We start from the raw sequence: 12710 nt of genomic DNA on the forward strand, positions 1-12710 counted from the left end.
AATAAAAGAACATCGATTACCATGACTTATTATTTATCCAAACCGATAGCTTACGTAGGTCGATTACCATGACTTATTATTTATCCTCCAACTCCTTTCAAATCCTTCCAAATATATTTCCAACCATCACTACTCATAGAGTACTTCATCGATAACATGGATCACATGACCACTTTTTAGAGACACTAAAAAAAATGTTCCAGTGTACAAAAGTGTGGGGTATAACATCCTTCCCCCCTTTAGAACATTCATCCTCAAATGTTATTTAATCTCATAAGGTCCTACATGGATTTCAAGAAATCTCTATAATAGTTGTCATCCATAGGCCTATTATTAATCAATACAATCAGTTTAGGAGTTTAGATTACCTGGAGACATAGGGAACAGGTATGGATATTTATTTTTCATTTCTTCTTCGGCCTCCCAAGTCATATCTTCTCTATTCTTATTTCACCACAATACCTTGATGGAGGCCACATCTTTGGTACGCAACCTTCTGACTTGGCGATCAAGTATGGTGATAGGGTGTTCTTCATAAGATAGTTCCTCCATCACTTGGACACAATTTACGGGAAATACTCTAGAAGGATCACCAGTACATTTGCGAAGCTTCCACACATTAAAGACTGGGTGTACTTCTTCCAAATATGATGGTAGGTCTAACTCATAGGCAACTTTGCCTATTCTATGAATGATTTGATAAGGACTAATATATCTTGGGCTAAGCTTCCTTTTCTTGCCGAATCTCATTACCCCCTTCATAGGTGACACCTTTAAGAACACCCAATCATCAACTTGAAACTCTAAAGGTCGACATCGATTATCTACATATGATTTCTGCCGATCCTAGGCTATTAATAACCTCTCGTGAATGAATTTTACTTTATCCACAGCTTGCTGAACCATGTCTGGGTCTATTAGTCGTGTTTCACCAATATCAAACCAACCAATAGGTGAATTACACTTGCTTCCATACAAAGCCTCATACGGTGCCATTTGAATGCTAGAATGATATCTATTATTATAAGCAAACTCGATAAGTAGAAAATAATCATCCCAGCTGCCTCTAAAGTCAATGATACAGGCTCGCAACATATCCTTTAGTGTCTGAATAGTACGTTCAGTATGCATATCAGTCTGAGGGTTAAATACTATGCTAAGATTTACTTGTGTCCCCAATCTTCTTGGAATAATCTCTAAAAGTTAGCAGTAAACTGAGCTCCTCTGTCCGATATAATAGCTATGGGAACCCCATAAAGTCTTACTATTTCCTTAATATATAACCTTGCATAGTCCTCGGTTGAATATGTGGTCCTAACTGGAAGGAAATGGGCTAATTTTGTCAGCCTATCTATAATAACCCATCTGGAATCATACTTCCATAGAGTACGAGGTAAGCCTGTAATGAAGTTTATATTAATTTCTTCCCATTTCCAAGTTGGGATTTCCATCTCCTATAGTAGTCCACCAGGCTTCTGATGTTCAATCTTGACCTATTGGCAATTCGGGCACTAGTCTACGAATTCTGCTACATCCTTTTTCATGCCATCCCACCAATATAAACATCTGAGGTCATGATACATCTTGTTTGACCCTGGATGAACAAAATAATGGGAATAGTATGCCTCTCCCATTACCTATTGCCATAGCCCAGAAATCTTAGGTACGCATATTCTGCCCCTATATCTTAGAACCCCATCAGGTGTGATCTCAAATAGAGTCTTTTTCTTTTGAAGAGATGCATCCTTGTACTGTGCTAAGACAGGGTCCTCATATTGGCATTTCTTTACTTCTTCCATGATAGAGGATTCAAAAACTCCTCAAAAAGAAACTCCACCATCATTCGCATCAGCCAAACGGACTCCAAGGTTAGCTAACTGAAAAATCTCGCGTACTATCTCTTTCCATTCTGGTTGTACATCTGTCAAGCTATCCATTGATTTGCGGATGAGTGTATCTTCTACAACATTTGCTTTCCCTGGGTGGTATAGAATGTTAACATCATAATCCTTCAATAACTCTAGCCACCTTCTTTTTTGTACATTCAACTCCTTCTGCTGCTAACTCCAGATCATAAGTTGGATAATTCCTTTCATGCTTCCTAAGATGCAGGGAGGCATAGGATACGACTCTACCATGTTGCAGCAATACACACCCTAGCCTAATACCAGAAGCATCATACTAAATAACATAGCCATCTGGTCCTCCCGGGAGAGTTAGAACTGAGGTCGTAGTCAACTTATCTTCCAGCTACTAAAATCTTCATTCACAAGCATCGGTCTACTGGAACTTAGCCACCTTCTGAGTTAGCCTTGTTAATGGTGTAGAAATCGAATTAAAGTTCTCCACGAATCTCCTGTAATATCCTGCTAGCCCTAGAAAACTACATACCTCAGTAGGTTTTATAGGTTTAGGCCAAGTCTTTACAGCCTCAATTTTGTGTATCTACTTGAATACCATCAGTTCCAACAATATGCTCTAAGAATCCTATTGAAGTCAACCAGAATTCACATTTAGAGAACTTAGCATACAACTTCTGGTGAAGCACCCCAAGTAACATCCATAAACGATTCATATGTTCCTCTTTTGATCGAGAATAGACCAGAATATCATCAATAAATACAATCATGAACAAGTCTAGGGATGGATTGAACACCTAATTTATCAGGTCGATAAACACCGCTTGAGCACTAGTCAGCCCAAAAGACATTAGTCAAAACTCATAATGCTTATATCTGGTCCTGAACATAATCTTTGGAATATCTGCATCCCTTACCCGTAACTGATGATAGCCCAACCATAGGTCTATGTTCGATAAACACTTGGCACCCTACAACTGGTCAAATAAATTATCAATTTTGGAGAAGGGATATCTATTCTTTATTGTTACCTTATTCAATTTCCTATAATCAATACACATTCAAAGTGACCTATCTTTCTTTCTCACAAATAGTACCGGTACTCCCCAAGGTGATGTGTTGGGCCTAATGGAACCTTTTTCTAACAAGTCTCTCAGTTTCTCCTTTAACTCCTTCAGCTTTACCGGTGCCATTCTATAGGGAGAAATACATATGGGCTGAGTATCTAGTAACATATCTACAGTGAACTCTATCTCCCATTTAGGGGGAAGACTTGGGAGTTTGTATGGGAATACATCTAGATATTTATTGACTACTAGCACTAACTGAAGAGTCGGTACCCCTGCTTACATGTTATGCACATGAACCAGATGATAAATATACCCCTTTCTAACCATCTTCCTTGCCTTGAGGTATGAAATAATTTTACCTATCGGCTATGTCGTATTCCCCAACCATTCGATAATTGGCTCATCTAGGAAATGGAACCAAACTATTTTGTTTCTACAATCAACATTAACATAACAAGAAGCTAACTAGTCCATACCCATAATAACATCAAACTCTGTCATACTTAACTCTATTAAATCATTCAAGGTATGACGACAACAAACACCCATCGAGCAATTTCTATATATTTGCTTTACTATAACAGAGTCTTCTAACGGTGTGGTTACCTTAAATAGTTTTATTAATTTGGCTTTTATTCCAATTCTACTAGCAATAAAGGGAGATATATATGATAAGATGGAGCTTGGATTATTCAATACATATACATCCCAGGAGAAGATTGATAATATACATGTAACCACATTCGGTGATGCCTGTTGATCTTGTCTACTAGCTAAGGCATAGATGTGGTTTGAATGACCTCTAGAACTGGAAGTTCCACCACATCCTCTAACATGGACTGCTGATGTATGAATACCCTGCCCCATAGGGCACATAGCCACCGAAGAAAAAGAACCAGTGACTGACCCAGTAAGCTAAGCTGCACCACTTGGGTTACCGCTGAGTAGACACTCTCTCAAGAGATGGCCTTGACAGACGTAAGTAAAATAAGCACATGTAACAAAATAGTATTCCCCAAAATAATTCCTATAACAATGAGAACATTAAGTTAAAGGTGGCCTCGACTGACGTAAACCCCTGTTCATTTGTGAACTTAAAACCCTAGAGCTCTGACCGGCTCCTAAATACCTTATGCTATCAAATCTTCCACTTGTGAACTTTAGGGGTACACTCCAGGCCAGCTGGGAAGGATATCTACTATACTACTAAGGCTACCTACCTCGAAACTCCCTCGAATAACCAGCCAACCTAGCTATCTTATGCTGGCCTCTATTATAATCTTTATTAGGCTGATGCCCTCTATGCTGATCCTCTACCCCTTGTGTATATGCCTATACTCGAGAAATATCCATACCTGGATGAGAAACTATGGCCATAAAGTTATCAACCAAATAATGATCCAACCCCATCACATAACGACACACTCTATCAGCCATATCAGCTACAATAGTGGGCGCATGTCTTAACAATGAGTCAAACTCAATGCTTATATCTCTAATACTTCTGCCATTCTGCCTCAACTGTAAGAATCTATAACCTATGGCTCATCTCATCTCCGGAGATAGAAAGTGGCTAAGAAAGGCTTCCACAAACTCATCCCATACTGCTAGAGGAGCTCCTTCACCCCTCAATAATTCCTAGGACTCATACCAGTTAACAACTACATCACATAGACGATATGAAGCCAACTCAACATACTCAATCTCATATGCCCTAATTATTCTCAACGTATGTTGCATCTGTCGAATAAATTCATGTGGGCCATCCGTAGGTCTTGACCCATAAAACTCTAGGGGTTACAATTCAGGAAGTCATAAACCCTCAAACTATCATGTCTATTTGCATCATCTACTCCTATCCCATGCCTTCTAGCCTGCCTGACCATTAATTTTGTCAGCAACTAAACTGCATCTCTCATAGCCCTATCTTCCGCCCCTGGTTGTAGGGTTGGAGGCTCAGGTACTAGAGCCTAAGGATCTACAGCTAGTGCTGCTCTAAGCTCTACTAGAGGTGGCGGCGTAGCAGAGGTCACCGACTGGAGCACAACCTCAGGCATGGTCTGGGCACGGGCCCTAGTAACTCTCGAGGTCTAGCTAGTCTCTCCTTCAACTGACTTTCCTTTCTGTGTAGCTATTGCTTTCCTTGGAGGCATCGCTGTACACATAATAATCCATTAGGGAGGAATTGTCCTAATAATATAGCTCTATTACACGATTTAAAGTAGAAAGGAAAGATAACATCCTAAATGTCCTATAGCCTCCTGTTTATAGATATGGTGCATAACACACCAATAAACAAGACTCTACTAGACATAGTCTATAGATACTCCGAGGATGAACTGCTCTGATACCAGTTTTGTCATGATCCAAACCCGTAGGCCGTGATTGGTGTCCAATCTGGACATTCGCGTATACCCCTATTAACTATAAGTAAACCACGCATAATTTATAACTTAAGGAATAGAATGTTCTCTCAAACTGTCACATGTTCACATATTGGCACAACCCGCCTCCTGAGGAGTCACAACTTATCAATAGTTAACATATTATATAAGCCGATGAGGGTGTCATAGAATGTGGGGTCATCCCATTATATACATATACGCGCACCGACAAAGCTTCCACTACAAAAGAGAATATCCCAAAATATAAGTCATATGGATATAACTGAACACATATACACACAACCCACACATATGTCTACAGGCCTCTAAGAGTGTCAATGGTATCACATGGCGGGAGAAGGCCTCCACCATACCCCTGAATAAATGAATATATACATCAAAAGATCAGTACCAAAAATCTAGGATCCGGCACAATAGAGCACTTCCAAAATTATGGAGTGGAAATCTTAAGCTAGCAGATCCCCAAAATGCGTATCTATACTTGTGGGCATAAAACGTAGTCCTCTGAAAAAAGGGGTCAGTACGATATATGTACTGAGTATATAAAGAATAACATATCATAAATGAGATCACATCAGAAGTAGAGATTTAGGAGATAAGTATGATACTCAAGAAATCACTGTACCTATTCCTTATAAAACAAAATCAAGCATGATCATATCATATATCGTATCCAGCCCATTATGGACTCGGTGAATCTATCATATACTGTATCATATTAGGCCTATCATGAGGCCCAGCGCCATAATCACATCATTATGTCATTATATATATTTACCATACCCGGCCCTCTAGTGAAGGACTCGGTAAACAATGCAGTAAAGATGCACACGATAACATACCCGGCTCGGGACTCGATGAAAGATATATTATAGTATGCATGAGCAGAGTACTGTATAACCATATGCAAATTAAATCATCAAATGAGACTCAATAGAGTAAGCTATCGAACCATCACATGAAGATCAGGGTAGTAATCATCTCAAGTACCCTCTAAATGTCATTAGAGATCATATCAAATGGAGCCTCAAGAATCATAGACATGTATCAAGACAATGCTAAACAACTTATAGAATTAGAGAAACTTGTCATCATAGAGTCCTTAGAAATAGGATCTTATAATATACATCCAATTACTATTCAACATATAGAAGGCTCGAGGGTAGTAGCTCAACTACTTCAAGAGTTTTACCGTCAAGAACTGAGTAAGAGTCATGAACTATACTCAGAGCTTATGAATGGAATTACCCCCAAATATCATATCACATATCACTTATGTCTAAGACATGGCAAAGGAAAAGAAGGGATAGGCTTTACATATCTTTTATGGATCAACTGTAACCACGCTTGCTTCGTTACCCTTTTAATCTATGTAACAAGAAAGTAATACTATTATTAATAAACAACAACTTCCTAGCTTATAAATCTACAACCAACTACCCATAGGAATCATTTCCTCGTTCACACTTCCCGATTAGTATTTTGGTTAGTTAAGAACTTAATGAAAATCGGGTAATATTTCCCCTATATAACTCGCCTAACTCGAGCTTCTAATTAACCTCCGATTAGCACAGACACACCAACAACAACAACTAAAATTCATATATAATAAAACTACTTCAACATTACTCAATACAAGTTCCAAACAGCCCACCCAAAATCACGACATCAAATTACAATTTTCGATCTTTATTTCGTAAAATCAAAACCACACAGAAAGGAGCATAACGTGGCTATGAATAGCAGCACCTATAATCATCCATATCTATATTTTCAGCCCTTCAACATACACGAATTACCTTCAAATACAACACCATCATAACGACAATACTAATCAAACTTTAATCAAACTAGTACGACTTCAATTCTGTCCAATTACAGCATTAACAATAATCGTGTAATTTTTTTACCTCCAACCCTACATAATACAAAGTAATCTTTCCATTACAACACCATTAACTCCAATTTTAAAGAAAGAAACCCTACCTTAGCAACTTGGCTTTTCCACTCAACTGAAAGTTAATGGCTTCACATTGGACCTTCTTGCTTCCCCAACAATTAATTTATGTCGTTAAACACCTTCATTTGATCGAAGAATAATTTAGAAAATTAATTTATGGATCAAAATTGGAGGCCTTACCTTACTACAGCTATGGTCGCAACTCTCTTCTCCTTTCTCTCTAAAATTCTCAAAGTTTGAAGATAAGAAATGAAACTCTTAGTCATTACTTAACCTTATATACACCACCTCTGGAAGTGAAACATGCCAGCCCCTAAGGGTGATACATATTCAGCCCCTACACATCTACCTCATCCATGCACCTACCCCACTGTTGACACGTGTCCTTATGGGGTGTACCTTAGTTGGTACATCACCTACTTATGCCAAGTAGGTTCATCACCTACTTATACCAAGTAGGTTCATCACCTACTTGAAATAGGTGCATCACCTACTTTCTCTCTTTCGTAGGTTCATTATCTAGTCTCACCTTAAGAACCTGTATAATCTTAGCTACTTAAGCTCGACATGTACTCAAGTAGCTTAATGATGTAAAACATCCAAACCGGTAGCTTACGTAGGTCGATTACCATGACTTATTATTTATCCTCCAACTCTTTTCAAATCCTTCAAAATATATTTCCAACCATCACTACTCATAGAGTACTTCATAGATAACATGGATCACATGGCCACTTTTTAGAGACACTAAAAAAAATGTTTCGGTGTACAAATATGCGGGGTATAACAAAAGGGACATAGACTTCAATATTGTTCTTTTTTCCGATACCTAGCCTATGTCTATTCCTCCTTACCGAATGGCTCCACAGATTGAAGGACTTATTGGATAAGGGTTTTGTTAGACCGAATATATCTCGATGGGGTGCTTCTATTCTATTTGTTAGGAAAAAGGATGGTTCCTTCTGTATATGCATCGACTACTAACAATTAAATAAGGTTATAATTAAGAATAAATGTCCCATCCCAAGGATTGATGACTTATTCTATCAAATTCAAGGTGCAAGTTATTTCTCAAAGATCAATCTTTGATTGAGTTATCATCAACTTTGAGTGAGATAATGTGAAATTCTGAAGACGACCTTTAGAAATAGGTATGTACACTTTAATTTCTTGGTTATGTCTATTGGAATAACGAATGATCCTTCAACTTTAATAGATTTAATGACGCAGGTGTCCAAGCAATATTTGGATATGTTCGTTATTGTGTTCATCAATGATATTTTGATATATTCTTGGAGTGAGGATAAGCATGTCGATCATTTAAGGATTGTCTTGTAAATCCTCAATGATCGTTAATCATTTTCTAAGTATAGAAAGTGTGAGGTTTGGTTGAGGTAAGTTGCTTTCCATGGCCATATTATTTCTGATAAAGGTATTATGGTTGATCCAAAGAAAATCGAAGTAGTTAAGAATAGTCATAGACCTTTTTCTCCTTCTGATATTTGAAGTTTCTTGGGCTTAACCATTTATTATAAACTGTTTGTGGAAGGATTCTCTTTCATTGCATTGCCCTTGACTAATTTATCTAAACAGAAGGTGAAATTCCAATGGTCTAAGGCTTGTGATAAGGCTTCTAGGAGTTGAATGATACAATTACTTCCACTCTAGTTTTGACAAAAATGGTCCAATGGGGTTTGAGGTATATTGTGATGCTTCAAGGGTTGGTCTTGGTTGTGTTTTGTTGCAAAATGGTAAGGTGATAGCCTATGCTTCTAGGAAATTTAAGTTGCATGAAAAGAACTATTCTACTCATGATTTGGAAAGACACTATCCATATGGTGTCCATGTTGATGTCTTCACCGATCATATGAGATTGCAATATGTGTTTAGTCAAAAGAACTTGAACCTTCGATAAAAGAGATGTCTTAAGTTTTTGAAGGATATATGAGTGTTTTGTACCATTCGGATAAGGCAAATGTGGTTGCCAATGCTTTTAGTAGATTGTCCATGAATAGTGTTTCTTATATTGAGGCTGAAAAAAAAGAGTTTGTTTGTGATGTTCATAGACTAGCTCATTTAGGTGTTCGCTTGGTTGATTTAGAGGAAGGTGTTGTTGTTCAAAATGATTTCGAATTGTCTTTTATGGCGGATGTTATGGAAAAGCAAGATAGTGATCCTACTTTGGTTGAGTTGAAGAAAGAGCTTGTCGAAAAAGCTAATGAGGATTTCTCCCAAGAGGGTGATGGTGTGCCTAGATATGATATTGTCCAAAGCTCATTGTTTGCAATATTCTACTTATCAGGGTTCCACAAAGATATATAGAGATTTGAGGGAAGTGTATTGGTGGAATGACATGAAAAGTGATATTGCGGAGTTTGTGGCCAAATGTTTAAATTGTCAACAAGTAAAGGTTGAGCATCATAAACATGGAGATTTAGCTCAAGAAAGTGAGATTCCTATTTGAATGTGGGAAGACTTGAATATCAACTTTATTACCTATTTTCCTCATATTATAGGCAATAGTATTCGATTTGGGTTATTGTTCACCAAATGACTAAGTTGGCATATTTCCTTCTCGTTAAGACTTCCTATTTGGACAAGGATTATGCGAAAATTTATATTCAGGAGTTCATTAGGCTTTATGGTGTTCTGTTATCTATCATTTTGAATTGAGGTACTCAATTCATATCTTGCCTACTCACGGGTTATAGTAGGCACCATCATGGCTTGGATTCGGGTCATGATTGTTATAACCCGTACTTTGCACCTAAGGACATGTTGGGAATACTTGTAACAAGTCAAGGGTAAGACTATGCTTGGTCTTGTTATATACAAGTTTCCATTGATTAAGTTGGGGGGTGGAATTATTGGAAAAGTTAAAGGGCAAAATTGGAATTACTCATGTGGAAATATCATAAAAGGTTAGGGGTAGAATTGGAATTTCACATGTGGAAATACCATAAAACGTTAGGGGTAAACTTGGAATTTTATATATGGAAATTCTATAAAAGGTTAAGGGCAAAGGTGGAATTTCAACTTGGAATTATTAGGAAAGGTGAGGGGCAAAATGGTAATTTCACATGGAACCCTCTTAGTCATAAGATCCTAGAGATTTCTAGACAATTTGAGGAAGTTACAAGTGAAGAACATAAGCCAAAAACTTAAGGAAAAAAAACTAGAGAAAATCGGCCAAGAGAGGAGAAAATTAACCCTCCAAATTTCATCCCCAAAAATTATAATTTTCTAGTATTCCTACTAAGTCAAGGGTGCTCTACAACATGGTGTAATTGTTTTGGAAGTTTGGAGTCTTATTTCATTGATTTGGAAGTGAAGAAGTTAGAAGAAAAAGGTAAGAATTCATTCATTTTATTAAGTTATGAAGGTTTGTGTATGTTGTAGTATGTTGAGGTGTATGGAATTTATGAAAATATGGAAGTTTTCATGGTAATATGATGCCATGTATACATGTTCTTATATGAGTAAGAATTATGTAAATTTTGTGTAGTATTTTTGTGTAGTATTTTTGTGTAGTATTTGGATGGTGGTTATGTTAATTATTTGGTGTTGAAAAATGAAAGTTGGATGAGATTAATTAAAGTTGGAAATAAGAGTTAAGTGATGAGATGGAAAAAATTAAGGTTGCATAGCTTGTTAGTTGTTGTTGTAATTTTTGGAATATAAGGAACCTTAAATGGTGTATTTGGTATTAAATTAGTTTGTAGGAATTATATAATTTGAGTGTTATATTATAAGAAGATGGAAGTAAGTCATTAAAAGTATGGAGTGTTGTTGTTGGTTGTGAAGTTGAAGAAAGAAAATGAGTTTTTAATATTTTTATTGTATTTATGGAATTTTAAGTGAAGTATGGAGTTGATAAAAAAATTGGATAGCTTACTTGGAATAAATTTTACTTATGTTGGAATGAGTTGAAATTTATTTTGGATATGGGATATTCATATTTATTTGGAAATGCAAAGTTTGGTTGAAAGTTGTTGCACTAATTGGAAAATTACACCAATTTATATTATGGTGTGTTTAAATTGATTATTGATGAAATTGGTGTTGTTGTTGGCTTGGTTGTTGATATTGTGGCCGAGTTGTAATCTCGGGGTTGCTATATATATAGGGGAGATGCTGCCGAAATTTTTGTAGACAAGTATTGGAAAATTGAATTCTTAAAGTCTTATGAATAGTAATTGGTAAATGTGACCAATTGTAGATTTTGGAGGAAACGGGAATTGAATTTGGACAACCGTAAAACGTCAAAAAGGTATGTAAAGCTTTACATTTTCTTCTCTTGGCATGTCCTAGATGTAATAGGATTGAATACGAAACTCGGGGATCACTCTACTCTTCGGAATCGACGTTCGAAAATTTCCCTTTTCTATTCAATAGAAGTGAATTAGGTAATTATGAATAATTTTGGAAAAATGGTCTAAACTTCTAGATTTTGCATAAATGAATTCCGAATACCTTGAAACTCTCATAAATAATGTTATGAAGTCTAACGCACGTGATTTGTATATGCCACCTCATTTGTTCGAGGTGGGCCCCACTATTCCGAATTTTCTTCGTTATTCCGTTTGAATTACGGTAGGTAGAATTTGAAAGAAACTCTTTGCTATGCTTCCTAATATTATATGAATAATTATTCCGTTAATTTCCATAATATATTTAGAAGTATGGAGACGATTCGGAAAATACTAGTTTTACGTAAACTATTGTGATATTGGAAGTACTTATATTATTATTATTATTCAAGTTTCCTTTTATGATTTGTTAACGAAATTATACCATCGAGTCTGTATAAATATTGTGTGATTTAAATTGCATTAGTTTCTCACTACTCCACTCGTGGATGCCTCAATGCTTCTTTCACTGAGCCTGGGCCAGGATATGTTTTCGTGCGTATTTCTCTGCATTATTCGCCGTGTCCCGACGTGAGGGGGCAGGTATGACATGTACCATGGGGTGGTAAATATTATGCCACGGAGTTATGCTGTGCCATGTACATATATGTTTGTGATATGATATGATATGATATGATTTGATATGGCCATCTGATATGATATGATTTATTACGGAGATATTCCCAACTCTGGTGTTATGCTGTGCCGTGGTGCCGATGATGGGAGGGCAACCACACTTTGTTCACCGAGTCCCTAATGGGGCCGGATGTGGCATATGTCTGTACATATATGATTTGAGATTTTGATAAGCATTTTGAAATTCTAAACATTGATTTCATGATTTGCACATACTATTCAGATTATGATTTTATGTATTACCGTGCATGCTTTACATATTCAGTACATTTTTCGTACTGACCCCCTTTCTTCGGGGGCTGCGTTACATGCCCGCAGGTACCGACGTTCGTTGTGCTGAGCCGCCTGTTTAGGACATCTGCTGTGTTATT

This window comes from Solanum dulcamara, chromosome 2, assembly GCF_947179165.1.
Source record: "Solanum dulcamara chromosome 2, daSolDulc1.2, whole genome shotgun sequence".
Taxonomy (NCBI): domain Eukaryota; kingdom Viridiplantae; phylum Streptophyta; class Magnoliopsida; order Solanales; family Solanaceae; genus Solanum; species Solanum dulcamara.